A 15,367-nucleotide genomic window follows, 5' to 3' on the forward strand; every position below is an offset into this window, starting at 1 on the left:
CGATCTACCCTGTTCCGGCTCTACCAGGCGTTAATCCAGTCTCGTCTGGATTATGGGAGCCTGGCTTATGGCTCAGCTTCCCCATCTGCGTTGCGGGTGCTGGACCCAATCCTCCGTAGCGGGATACGCCTTGCCACTGGTGCTTTCCGCACCAGCCCTGTGGACAGCATACTAGTGGAGGCAGGTGTCCCGCCACTGCGGTTACGACGCCAACAATTACTGGCTGCTTATGCTGCCCATGTTTTTAGCTTGCCCGGGCATCCAAATTACCGTGTCCTGTTCCCGCAGTCAGTCGTCCATCTGCCAGACCGTCGGCCCCGGTCGGGTTGTCCGATCGCCGTACGCGTCAACGAGCTTCTCTCCGGGCTTGGGTTTTTCCCTGTTCCACCTCCTTTCCGGGCACCTCTGCGTACACCCCCGTGGTGTGTTCCTCGACCTTGCCTTCGGTTCGACTTGGCACAGGGCTCGAAGGACTCAGTCCCTCCAGAGGCCTTCCGCCGCCGCTTTTATTCCATCCTGGCCACGTATCAGGGCTCTGGAATTGTTTACACTGACGGTTCGATGGTTGCTGGTCGTGTCGGGTATGCGCTAACTCTAGGTTCAAATGGTTCAAATGGCTCTGAGCACTATGGGACTCAACTGCTGAGGTCATTAGTTCCCTAGAACTTAGAACTAGTTAAACCTAACTAACCTAAGGACATCACAAACATCCATGCCCGAGGCAGGATTCGAACCTGCGACCGTAGCGGTCTTGCGGTTCCAGACTGCAGCGCCTTTAACCGCATGGCCACTTCGGCCGGCTGCTAACTCTAGGGGACCATTCCGAACAACGTTCCTTGCCGGATGGCTGCAGCGTTTACACTGCTGAGCTGGTCGCCATCTTTCGTGCCCTAGAGTATATCCGCTCCTACTCAGGTGAGTCCTTCGTTATCTGTAGCGATTCCCTGAGCGGTTTACGAGCTCTCGACCGGTGTTTTCCTCGTTCTCGTCTGGTGATGGCTATCCATGAGTCCCTGCATACTCTTGCGCGTTGCGGCCGCTCTGTGGTCTTTGTGTGGACCCCCGGTCACGTCGGTATCCCGGGCAATGAACGTGTTGACCGCCTGGCCAAACAGGCCACCAGTGAACCCACCCTGGACATTGGCCTCCCGGAGACTGATTTGCGGGCAGTCTTCCGCCGCGATGTTCTCTCGCTTTGGGACACTGAATGGCGCAATCTGCCCACGCCAAACAAACTCCGTTGTCTCAAGGCAACGACGCGTGTGTGGCAGTCATCCATGCGAGCCACTCGCAGAGATTCAGTTGTTCTTTGTCGGCTCCGCATTGGCCACACCCGACTGTCTCACAGTTATTTATTGCGTCGTGGGGACCCGCCTCTCTGTCGCTGTGGGGCGGTTTTGACGGTGGTGCACATTTTATTAACTTGTCCGCTTTTAACTGTGCTCAGGCAGACATTTGCGCTGCCTGATACGCTCCCTGCCCTTTTATTAGATGACTCTGCCATGGTGGACTTAGTTTTGCGTTTTATTCGGGCAGGGGTTTTTTATAGTTTAATCTGAGTGTTTGTTTTTTAGTGTTGATTCTGGCTTTTAGCCTCTGATTTTAAACTGATTTTTTAATGTGTTCTTGGTGGTTGGCTTTTCCTCTTTTTTTCTCTATGGTCGGCCAACCACCGTCACACTCTGTGTGTTTTAATTTGTTTTGTCTGATCTCTGTCGGAGTCTTTCTCGTCCTGTGTCGTCCGACGTCTTTCCTGCTGTTCGTTTTTTATTCTCTTTGGGCGATTTTAATTTTTGGAAAAAGGGACCGATGACCATCGCAGTCTGGTGCCTTTAATCCCACAAACCAATCTCATCAAATAAAATTCATTATTTTTAATCTATCTTTTGCCTGTTCCAATCCTAAACAGGAAAAAGGTAAACCAGAAGTAGGGAATTTTCTATTTGATGAGAAAAACAGCAAAAAAATTTACTGTCATGAACTCACATTCACCATTCCTATGGGCAGAACCAAATATCCATAAAGATAATCGTCCTATTATTCTGACTGCTAATTATATATCAAGCCCAGCATGTAAGATGGGAATTAGGTTGAATGAAATTTTGACTAACAGCTATATGTTTGAGCAACATTATTCAGTACAAAATACATATGATTTGATAGAAAAGATAAAGGCCAGTAACATCCCAATATGCTATATGGATGTCGTCAGATATACTGAATTTGTATACAAACGTCCCAACTTCATAAGAAATAGGCACATGATATTGGGTGAAATCGATAAGTTGGAGCCGCTGGAATTGATACTAATGTACAATTACTTTTCTTTTGATGGCCACGTGTGCAGATATAACAATGGGTTGACCATGTCGTTGTTTATCTGGCACCCTGGCAAACATTTTTGTTAATTATTTGATTACCAACCTGTTTCAACAACAGCCCACTGTTACTGGACACATCCTGTACTATTACAGGTATGTTGATGATACGATAATATTGTTGAATGAGGACTGTTTACATGATATTTTACACGTAGTCAATAATTTAGACCATAACATTAGCTTCAGGCACAAGATGGAACAACAATGTAGAATCAGTTTTATGGACGTCACCCTCACTAATAAGGAAGGGGGCCATTACTTTTACATTTACAGGAAGCCTTCTACCGCAGATGCTATTATTCCACGTAACTCTGCATATTGTGATAAAGAGAAAATAATTTTTCTTCAGTATGATTAGTATAATGTGCAAAGTACCACCGGAAAAGGACAGAACATCTAATGATGTGTACTTAGGTAAATAGTATCTGAGATAGGACTTTGTGGTTTTCATACATGTTACTGTCCGCATCAACTGCTATGTCAGTTACGTATTGCAGTTCGCTGGGGTAATATCTCGATGTAAGGCCATTGGTGTGTGCGTGGAGTACTATGTACTGATCATTTGTGATGAATTTTACTGTGTATTGGCGGCTATTCCATTACATCAGGCAGTCTTTCCGTGTGTACGTATTTTTGCATGGAAATGTTACACATCACGCGCGGTTTCGTCGTCACGTTATGCCTGTTTGACACTTATTCAGTTCTGCATTTGATACAGCACAGTCTTCTATAGACATGTTTCTATACTGTCAGCTGATGCTATACATATATTGATCCTATACATACACAGATTCAGCCGACTAGTTTAAGTCGACGTCCTCGGAGATTTTGTTTACTTCTCTCTGACACACTCGTTTTCTGTACTTCTGGTCGCGGTCTCACTATGTGTGGTTGCTTACTGCAAGAGCTGGTATGTTGGTACAGGATGTTAATTGTAATTACTTATTACCTGATAAGACTACATCCCGTTTTGTGGCTTGTGTACTTCGTATACTCATATGTGTTTTTTTATTGGTTTACCTGATTAGACCCGATCACATTTTACGACTTGTATATGTTGTACACTCATACATGTTTGCATTAGTACATATTAATGCGGATTTTCACACTGTAGAGTTCATACGCTACTGTGTTCCTGTAGTGTTGACACTTTAGTAATAAGGTCATGCCTACATGATCCACTTATATCTCACGAACCAGCAGAATGACAGATTTGATGAACGGTTCTATTTCCATTAGTCGGTCCTCTTCTTCCTGTCTTGGCTTCAAACAAGCTTCTACAGGCTTGTGATTGGTTTTGTTCTCTATATTTAGGTATTTTGTTTTAACTTCTGTACTATATCTGAAAATGGGCTTTCATTTTTATTGCTGGTTGTTACATGGACCAGTTTTACAGAGATATGTGCCTCATACCATTAGATTATGTTTGTAATAATGTTGTATACACGATCATGCCCAAGATTAGTGATAATTTATTTGTGTGATGTCTTTAACAACGTATTTTTAAATACATCGTTTATTGTGAAAGACGTTGGTATCCATTGTTTTAGCCTTGCAAGTACGAACATGATTGGTCCTGTTCAAATGGTTCAAATGGCTCTGAGCACTATGGGACTCAACTGCTGTGGTCATCAGTCCCCTAGAACTTAGAACTACTTAAACCTAACTAACCTAAGGACATCACACACATCCATGCCCGAGGCAGGATTCGAACCTGCGACCGCAGCAGTCGCACGGTTCCGGACTGCGCGCCTAGAACCGCGAGACCACCGCGGCCGGCGATTGGTCCTGTAATGGGTCTTAATTGTATATAGGTACTATTTCTATTTTCACGATACTTTGTTTGTACGGTGATTGAATTTTGCTATAGGTGACTATGTGCGTAGGAGAACTGACATAGAGTACAACATGATGTTACACGCAGTATATATGTTTGTTTTGTTACAATATTTTAAAATACACTTATTAAGGTTGTATACAGAACATTTTCAAACAGTTGAATAAATGTGTATTATATATTTTAATTCTAGGTACCAATTTGCTTCTAATGTCATGTTACTAATGTGGCTGCTTTTACACCAGTTCTAGGGCTTGATAATGACGAAGTGTATCCTCGAAATTACAGCTGACGGTTGTGTTGAAATTTGTGACATTCCTTTCTGCTGTGAACCTCCTCCTATTTAACGAGGATGGATATGCCGATAACAGCTGTAATTTATATAACAACAATACACATTTCACTTATAATACCTATTTTTCGGACCTAAAGGTCTTAAATTTTTATACCTCGTGGTACAGCTAGCTTTCTTACGCTAATCAAATTCTTTTTGCTTCGCGTTCCGTCAAAAAGTATGCTCACATATGAACACTGTGTAGTAGTATGTAGTGACGTTTTAAAAACCAAATGGCTTACTTGTCATTGTACAGTTGACTTATATACTTTACCGGACACAGCTATTAATGCCTAAATTTCGACTGATTTTCCGAAGAGATTGTGCACTAGTGTTTTTATTTTTCTTCTTTCTTTTATGAACTACTCTTGCAGGGTTGCCAGAACGTAGCTCTACGTGATAACCAGAAATGAAGATACTGCTTATCTTTTTATTTATAATGACATTTCTTCCACAAGTTTAAAAACAGTATGTTAAAAACAGTCAAATGTAACTACAGAAAATGGCGTCGTCATGTGGCAATGGAAACACGGACATTTGCTGTTTGAGAAGTTATTATTTGAAACGAATATCCCTGTTGGTGGTGAAGAACGTTGAAATTTTCTTAATACGTGGGGACCATGTAGTGCTTTTATCTGTAGACTTTTCATGGTTATTTCTTCCGAAGTTCCACGAATCCTCGTGTACGGATCTGGTCTTTTTAGACGATATGCTGCATTTAAACTAACTGTTTTATAAGTATGTCTGTGCTACCAGTGAACGGTGTCTGACGACTTCCTCTATGTAAGCTATGTTCCAAAAGCGAGATTTCAAAATTGTTGAGGGAAAAAGCCTTCCTTACTTATGGACATGACAGTTCAACGTATATGTTGTTACTTGTATCAAGAACTGAATGTTTCGTTCTTGTTCACACATTCTCTTAGAGTAGTGATCATAGGTGTTTTCTTTGGCGTCTGGAAGTGGCGGAGGGCGAGAACGACCGCTTCCTTCCGCCCATGATTCTTGGGAGTACGGGCATTATACATTACAGAATTCCCGTGCATTTTCAGAAATAATTGTCTACGACTCAGCTGTATCGCAGGTTTAGGTAATTGTATCATAACGGAGGTGACCTCGACGGGAAATACGTTGGTTTACCACAGTTTTGGTTTGTCACATCGCTCACGAGAAATGCATATCCTTAGGTGGAGTTGGGTTTTCGGCTGACCTTAAATCAATCCAATTCCGTACATTTGGAGAACACTGTCGTAAAAGAACTGTCGATTCCACATATAGGATGTTGCTGGGTCCATACCAGTGCACAGAGACAATTCAGTTTTACGCTGCAGTTCGCTGGACTGGCTGCCGAAGAAATGTCTTATTCAGTAGGAGTGTTCGTTTCAACTGCAACAAGGCTTTTGTGTAAAATCTTCAGTCGTCTGAAAAGTAAGATATGATCTCTGAAACATAAATACACACGTTTTTCACTAGGTCATACTCCATTGTATGAACGATGGTGTCGATTTGACACGAAAGGTTTAATTTTTTCGAGATTTAAAAAAAAAAATCCTTCTTTTAAAACGTGTCGTTCATAATTATTGAAAAATTTCTAGACTTATCGCTTTTTTCTATACTACAAACAGTTGTTTTTATGCTTTATGTAACCAGATATGCAGGCCAGTGAGAGCCAGAATGGGCCCTAGGGCAGGCCTTAGCGTGCCATCTTAGGTGACTGCAAACACGACTCCATATCTTCAATAATATTTTGCAAAAACTTGTAAGTGGCCTTCATAGGCCTATTCCCAAAAGATGCTCTGCTTATTGCATGGCATGTCTCTGAAATGTAGCAATAGTATATGCGTCCTTTGTGAGTAGGCCTAAGTGATGGGAGTAGCCGCGTCGAATGAAATCAAAAGCTAGTAATCGGTATTAACTTTTTTTCCGATGACTACCAACTTTAGACCGCAGACAACACGTCAGTATATGATTCCACAGTCAATAACTGATAACAGTCAGATATTAATTTATTTCACATCTGATATCAAATAATTTAAAAAATTACGTAACTTTGTTGCTGTTTTTGCTGCGTCACTCATGAACAGTATATTTGAATGTAGAAATACTTGCAGATACAAAAGATCTATAAATCAGTCACTCTTCAATACACGGTCTATTCAGAGGACGTCGAGCCCTGGCCACTAAGAAAGTCTATAATTGTTACAAATGTTACAAACTAAATGGGCTCATTACATGAGTGTCCGAACTTAGACGGGCCGCTGGAGCACCGCAGAGGGGAAGCCTGCATCTCATTGGCAGCGCCCACGTGCCGCGGTGGCGGCAGGAGGAAACGCGGCGTGTGTATTTGAAAGTGCGGCCGACCGGATAACGGCCGATACAGCAACTATACCAAACCACAAACATAATTCAGTTTCCTCATTGCTGAAAACAAATTGCAAAGATAATAGGGCAAACTGATTCGAAAAGGAAATGTGGCTTTAGAGCAGGAAATAAATTCAAAATTCTTTCAAGAGCAGGAAGCAATGCAAACCATTTTGTACTGATGTATCCTAGCAATTGACGGTATTGGACGTTTACAAAATCACAGTACTCTTTGAGTCTTTCCACCCTTACAGTATAAATATGAAAATACCCGTAAATTTTACAAATGATATTCTCTGTCTCAGTTGGCAGCTTCCCAGCGATTGCCTCCATAGTGCTATGGATAATAAGTGTCATGCACCCCACACTTAAAAGATAATTCCTACCGAGTCTTGCTTGTAATTCAGAAAAATATTTTGTCTGCCACCTCTGTTTAATCAGTTCGTATTGTCAGTAGGTAAACACACAAAGTTTGATTTTAGGCAGTGACTATGCAGAACCGTCTGACATTTTTAGATATTAGATTACAAGTTTTATTTTCAACAGATACGAATCCCAATATTTTTTGATGAAACCCACTTTCTGATACGAAATATTTTACTAATACTGGAAAGAACTTTGTTGGTTTTAATTAGTTTCATCAATGAATAAACTTAAAAAGTTTATTTTGTCAAATCTCCTTTAAGAAGTTGTTTGCACGAAGAAGCTACTAAGTTATTAACAGTGGCTTCAGCTTTGGTTTTCTTACAACTGACCTTGACATCATAGAGTTCTGTAAAGACATTTGTTGTTTCTATCTTTATGCTAATTAAAACGCATAACTACAACATAATGAGGTATCTCGAACAGAGCGACCTCCTCCATATCAATCAGCACGGATTTCGAAGATATAGGTCATGTGAAACCCAACTCGCACTTTATTCCCAATATATCCTGAAAGACATGGATCAAGGCAGTTAGGTAGATGCAGTAGTTCTCGATTCCCGAAAACTGTATGATTCAGTAACACATCTGCGCTTATTATAAAAACTACGGCAATATGGGGTATCAGACGAAATGTCTGACTGGATTGAGGATTTCTTGGTAGGGAAGACACTACATGTTATCTTCGATGGAGAGCCATCTACAGATGTAGAAGTAGACTATGAATATAATATTAATGACTCACAACTGGAATCCGTAAACTCAGACAAATTCTTGGATGTAACACCTAGTAGGGACATAAAGTGCAACGATCACATCGGCTCAGTCGTGGACAAAGCAGGCAGCAGACTTCGCTTTATTGGTAGAATACTGGGGAAATGCAGTCAGCCTACAAAGGAGCTTGCTTAAAAACAACACGTGCGACTCATCTTAGAAAATTGCTCAAATGAGTGGGACCCATACCAGACACGTCTACCATGAATAGTCACAGGTTTGTTTCACCTTGGGGCGAGTGTCACTGAGATGCCGAAAGAACTGAACTGCCAGACTCTTCAACATTATAGTAACTACCCCGGGAAAGTCTACTGACGAAAGTTTTCAAGAACAGGCTTTAATCGATGACTCTAAAATATACATCTCCCTACTTATCGATTCCATAGGGATTTTGCGATAAGCTTAGATTACCTATAGTACAGACAAAGGCAACTAAACAATCATTTTTCTCGCGATACCTAAGTGAATGGAACAAGAAAAAGTGCTAATAACTGATACAGTTGGAATTACTCTCTGCCATGCACTCCACAGTGGTTCTCAGAGTGTAAATGTACATGCAGCATGTGTGCTTCTCACTAGATAGATACGACTTTAATGAAATGTCTTATAGTAACTACGGCGAAGAAGTTGTTGTTGTTGTGTTCATCAGTCCTGAGACTGGTTTGATGCAGCTCTCCATGCTACTCTATCCTGGGCAAGCTTCTTCATCTCCCAGTACCAACTGCAACCTACATCCTTCTGGATCTGCTTAGTGTATTCATCTCTTAGTCTCCCTATACGATTTTTACCCTCCACGCTGCCCTCCAATGCTAAATTTGTGATCCCCTGATGCCTCAGAACATATCCTACCAACCGGTCTCTTCTTCTTGTCAAGTCGTGCCACAAACTCCTTTTCTCCCCAATTCTATTCAATGCCCCCTCATTAGTTATGTGATCTACCCATCTAATCTTCAGCATTCTTCTGTAGCACCACATTTCGAAATCTTCTATTCTCTTCTTGTCCAAACTATTTGTCGTCCACGTTTCACTTCCAGAAACGACTTCCTGACACTTAAATCTATACTCGATGTTAACAAATTTCTCTTCTTCCGAAACGCTTTCCTCGCCATTGCCACTCTACGTTTTATATCCTCTCTACTCAGTTATTTTGCTCCCCAAATAGCAAAACTCCTTCATTACTTTAAGTGTCTCATTTCCTAATCTAATTCCCTCAGCATCACCCCACTTAATTTCACTACATTCCATTATCCTCGTTTTGCTTTTGTTGATGTTAATGTTCATCTTATATCCTCCTTTCAAGACACTATCCATTCCGTTCAACTGCTCTTCTAAGTCCTTTGCTGTCTCTGACAGAATTACAATGTCTTCGGCGAACCTCAAAATTTTTATTTCTTCTCCGTGGATTTTAATACCTACTCCGAATTTTGCTTTTGTTTCCGTTACTGCTTGCTCAATTTACAGATTGAATAACATCGGGGAGAGGCTACAACCCTCCCTTCCCAACCACTGCTTCCCTTTCGTGTCCCTCGACTCTTATAACTGCCATCTGGTTACTGTACAAATTGTAAATAGCCTTTCGCTCGCTGTATTTTACCCCTGCGAACTTTAGAATTTGAAAGAGAGTATTCCAGTCAACATTGTCAAAAACTTTCTCTAAATCTACATATGCTAGAAACGTAGGTTTCCCTTCCTTAATCTAGCTTCTAAGATAAGTCACAGGGTCAGTATTGCCTCACGTGTTCCAACATTTCTACGGAATCCAAACTGATATTTCCCGAGGTCAACTTCTACTAGTTTTTCCATTCGTCTGTAAAGAATTCGCGTTAGTATTTTGCAGCTGTGACTTATTAAACTGATAGTTCGGTAATTTTCACATCTGTCAACACCTGCTTTCTTTGGGATTGGAATTATTATATTCTTCTTGAAGTCTGAGGGTATTTCGCCTGTTTCATACATCTTCCTCACCAGATGGTAGAGTTTTGTCAGGACTGGCTCTCCCAAGACCGTCAGTAGTTCCAATGGAATGTTGTCTACTCCGGGGGCCTTGTTTCGACTCAGGTCTTTCAGTGCTCTGTCAAACTCTTCATGCAGTATCGTATCTCCAATTTCATCTTCATCTACATCCTGTTCCATTTCCATAATATTGTCCTCAAGTACATCCTTTGTATAGACTCGCTACATACTCCTTCCACCTTTCTGCTTTCCCTTCTTTGCGTAGAACTGGGTTTGCATCTGAGCTCTTGATATTCATACAAGTGGCTCTCTTTTCTCCAAAGGTCTCTTTAATTTTCCTCTAGGCAGTATCTATCTTGCCCCTAGTGAGATAAGCCTCTACATCTTTACATTTGTCCTCTAGCCATCCCAGCTTAGCCATTTTGCACTCCCTGTAGCTCTCATTTTTGAGACGTTCGTATTCCTTTTTGCCTGCTTCATTTAATGCATTTTTATATTTTCTCCTTTCATCAGTTAAATTCAATATTTCTTCTGTTACCCAAGGATTTCTACTAGCCCTCGTCTTTTTACCTACTTGATCCTCTGCTGCCTTCACTACTTCAGCCCTCAGAGCTACCCATTCTTCTTCTCCTGTATTTCTTTCCCCCACTCCTGTCAATTGTTCCCTTATGCTCTCCCTGAAACTCTCTACAACCTCTGGTTCTTTCAGTTTATCCAGGTCCCTTCTCCTTAAATTCCCACCTTTTTGCAGTACCAGGTCAATATTTAAAGATATAATATTGTCTTTTCATTATTAGAAGTAAGGCAAAAGCTATGTGACACTGAATATCAGAGATTTGATTTCCTAATGGCCCTTTAATAAAGCATGTGTACGCTGACAATATTTTACATTTTTAAATACAGGTTTCATGGAAACACCCCAAGCATAATTTCTCAGGATGTGTGAAACAAACTTATACCTTTTTATTTTTATTTTTTTATTTTTGCGAAGAATTCATTCATTTTAGAAGTTGTTGCAACAAGAACAGCAAAAGCGACTTTATATTTGTTAGCTTCATCGTGTTGAACAATATCAGGTACCCACCACCATTTGCTAGTGGATATATGACATAGCTAATTTTACAGTGAACTTCACAGCTACACTTTGTCTCTTCTTTTTCTTTAAGTTGGCAGGAAAGCTGCATTTGCATTTAGGCATAATACCTTCGTTCACGCAAACAACAATATACCACATGAACTGTCAATACTACACTAAGCAAACTTTGTCTTCTTTGCTCGCAGAACGTGCTAAACAGTGACAAGAGTTAGTGAGATAAGCACCGATCCAGCATTTCTCACGAGAGGAAATGACGAAAATAGTTCGGATTTTCATTTAGGAAGACAGTGTTAAGAAAACACGGGATCTATTCGCGTCCCAACAAAAATTATTGGAAACGCAAGTTAAAAACAAAAAAGTGGGGATTGTCCCCTTTTTTATGGGACGAATAGCTGACTTGGGCATAACACATTCCAAAACTCGCAAACTCCCACCCTTTTGCAATAAATTTTGCGGACGCCCTTAAGTGCTTGTGTTGATGTTCATAGGCGTAGATAATAAAATGTCTAAGTTTGTTAAAATATTCGATAAAGAAGTGTTACCAGTGGCGCGCAGTAGATACATCAGGCCCGGATCTAGGGGGAGGGGGGGGGGGGGGGGGGGCAAACCGGGGTATCTGCCGCGGGCAGCAATTTCAGGGGGGCGCCAGGTACATATTCTAACATTGATTGGTCTATCGACTGCTCATATGATTTTGAAAAACGACCCTGCTGATTTTTGAACACATTCTAAGTTGTTTTCTGAATGAATCAGTTGATTTTTGAATGCGTGCATGGTGTACGTGATGTCTCTGCCTGGGGGATCCCCGTCACATCTAGAAATAAAAAAAAAAAAAAACTTCCCCTCAGGCAAAAGGGGACGGGGCTATATGAGCTGAGCGGAATAAACCCGAACGGGTGAATGCTAATTGCTGATTGTTTACGTGTTTTATTTGGTGTGCGAATGATAAGTGGTGTTATAATTATTAGCGAAATCCACAGATTCAAACTACCAGAGACTAAACAAACGACTAACAGATAAGAAAGATTACATATTATCTTCTCAGAGTATTCAAGAAAATTCTGCCAGAAAATTTTTGCAGATCGCTACATTACTTAGGGCCAGTTGTACAGTCCCCGATTAGCAGCCGCTTAAATTCTGTTTCTGTTCTTGGAATAGCGCGGAAAACACGTTGTGTGAATACGTAATAACGCCTACCCGGAGAATAAACGCGGTGTAACTGAAGTGGTGATTATGGCAGGGTTAGTGAAGTTAGCCGGAGAATAAGTTTCGACAATGGCAGTAATAGTTACAGAATTGGTTCAAATGGTTCAAATGGCTCTGAGCACTATGGGACTCAACTGCTGTGGTCATAAGTCCCCTAGAACTTAGAACTACTTAAACCTAACTAACCTAAGGACAGCACACAACACCCAGCCATCACGAGGCAGAGAAAATCCCTGACCCCGCCGGGAATCGAACCCGGGAACCCGGGCGTGGGAAGCGAGAACGCTACCGCACGACCACGAGATGCGGGCAGTTACAGAATTAATGATGACAAGATTGTTTGTCAGAACGAGGAGATAGAAGAAATGTGAACATCACACAAATTATGCGGAAAAATATGACGATTCCAAATTTGTGTAAAAATTTCGTGCTACTATTACTTTTCGATCTCACGCTTGAGAACTGGAGCATATGAACGAAACGTGAAACTATTCCTAACATATACATTTTTGCTTGTTTTTTATCTACCTCACTTACGTAAGTATCGCGACATACTGTAATTCACGAAGTACCAAATCAAATGCCTATTAGGATAGACATTTGATACTGGTACTTCGTGAATTACATTATGTCGCGATACTTAATAAGTGAGGTAGATAAAAATGACCATTTGTGCCAAAACAGTATCGGTCGTTTCGCGTGTGTTACAACTGCTGCAATATTAGAAAGACCTGTTTCGTTTTATCTAGCAGTCAGTGACAAAATGACGTAATCAAATCGAGAAAACACACCAGTCTTGTGTACTGTATGTATTAACAGCTTTTTCAGCATTAGACAACGACATTTTGATTTTTCATGCAGCTAAACGTTTGACAACTTTTCGTCTCCTTTCGGAGAAAGGAAAGCACGCCGCCATGTAAAGCTGAAGCGCGAGACAAGAGAGAAAAAAATGCTGGACGTAAGGACTGAAAAAATGTGTACTGTCTCGCTTGTCTCTCTGTCTTTACTGCTTTTCTGTTTCCTGTATTTAATTTTATGTCACACAAAAGAGAAAGTTATTACCTAATAGGCAATAAGGAGTGCAGATTTGCTGAGGAATTCTTATTCCCCCGGTCACAAAATTGTGATTAAAAAAAATAATAATAGAGGGTAGGATGACAAACCGGCCGACTGGGACCAGGAAACACACCACAGGACATTTTAGTTTTCACTGCCCTGAATAAAGACTTGATGGTTTCCATTAAAAAATATGCACATTTGAATTCCACAGAGCAAAAAATACGGGGACATGTTATAGAAGGTGTGTGAAGAGGCGTGGCACTGCTCTTTGGCACACTTAAGACTAAATAACATGTCTTCCATTTGCTCGTAAATATATGCTTTACGTATCAAACACTTCAGAGGGATGTGCGGTACGAAATGTACGTATTTTTGAAAACTTGATTTTAATTTTTTTTAAATTTTTGGTGTTCTATCACAAATGCTAGAGGCGGAGTGAGGGGGCGCCACTACCCAGTTTTTGCTTCGCTTCAGAAATATCGTAGATCCGGGGCTGGCCATGTAAAACGTAACCGATGAGGTAATTTTATTTTCACGGAACTGTCGACGGCTCGAGAAGGCAGCCCACATAGCGGAAACCCTCCCGAGGGTCGGCGGCTCGGTCTGTTCGCATTCGTCGGGCTTCCACCAAAACTCGGGCAGAGCTTCCTTGCCGGCCCGCTGCCATTGTGGCTTAGCTTTGTCCGCAAAATAACTAACAATATATCTATTGGTGAGAAGATCTAGAATAATAAGAGATTACTGAGCCACGAAAGAAGCGACACATACGATGAAAATGCAGATAAACCTTTTTTTACTCTTCACACAAAGGATGCTCAGTACTCTACAACACGTAACTGCATTTTCTGAAAGTGCAAGAGTAAATTTGAAGAGGGTTGTCGAGGTCAGTGATCTACAACATATAACTGCATTTTATGAAACTGCAACAGTGTATTTGAAGGAGAGTTAATTTTCACTTAGTAATTGAAGCATAAATATTGATATTGATAAATCATTTACCTATACAGTTACAAATAAATAAGTTGTAAAAGCTTTCAACTATATATCTATTCCTGCTGCACAATATGGACGTCTCCCATGTGGTCTAGTGGCTAGGATAGCTGGCTTTCACCCAGCAGGCCCGGGTTCGATTCCCGGCATGGGAATGTATTTTAAATTCTCAGTCTCGACGCCTGTTTGTGCTCTTGCTCTTACGAGCATCAAGAGATACATTTCATCGAAATATGTACTACTGTGAAGCAAAATCTGTTTTAATGTTATTCTATGGGTGATGGATGTTATTACATTTACTGGCTATTTATTCATTGATCGAGTAGGGATGGAGAACTCAGCCAGCCACAAATACTTTTAAGATACTTTGTTTCACGACCATGACCCATTTCGGGCTATCATACCCATGTTGCAACAGCTACATTTCTTTTCTTATAGTATTACATTCATCAGCAGTGTAAGACTAACTCTAGTAGTTAGCGCCACTTTATATCCTTTATGGATGACTTCCGTACTATAGAAAAACGTGTTAATGTGCACGGAGCTGAATATATATAAAGCGAATGAATTGAATGCACTTGAACGTTCCAGTGAAATGCGTTTTCTCTAGTTTTCGACCTTAAGTATATCGAGCAGGGGGCAAAGAACGCTTAACCGTAAACATCATGCACATATTACTCAATCAAGGGTGGCACACAAATATTTCAAAATATTCTTCATGTCTGTTGCAGCTTCAGTCACAAAGATCTTGCAAGTTCAACCATGTGCTTTACATGTAACATTTTCGTTTAAACAGTTAGCCACTAAGCAAAGATACCACTTATATCCTGACAAGCAAAGATCTCAATGTGGTAAGTGCACCGAGTTAAGAACAAAAAGAAAATTCTATCTATAAAAATAAACTCATTATTTTTCAGGAAAATGGTTACACCCATTGTCTGGTATGATTTTTATCT

The 15,367-nt window shown here is 40.9% G+C and overlaps 1 non-coding gene across 1 annotated transcript; it reads left to right on the forward strand.

Annotated features, from left to right (window-relative positions):
• Positions 1-14,494: 14,494 nt before the first annotated feature.
• Positions 14,495-14,566, forward strand: Trnae-uuc (transfer RNA glutamic acid (anticodon UUC)). The gene has a single exon. It is a non-coding gene; the product is annotated as a tRNA-Glu (tRNA).
• The last annotated feature ends 801 nt before the right edge of the window (positions 14,567-15,367 follow it).

Source organism: Schistocerca nitens, chromosome 4 (genome assembly GCF_023898315.1).
Source record: "Schistocerca nitens isolate TAMUIC-IGC-003100 chromosome 4, iqSchNite1.1, whole genome shotgun sequence".
NCBI lineage: Eukaryota > Metazoa > Arthropoda > Insecta > Orthoptera > Acrididae > Schistocerca > Schistocerca nitens.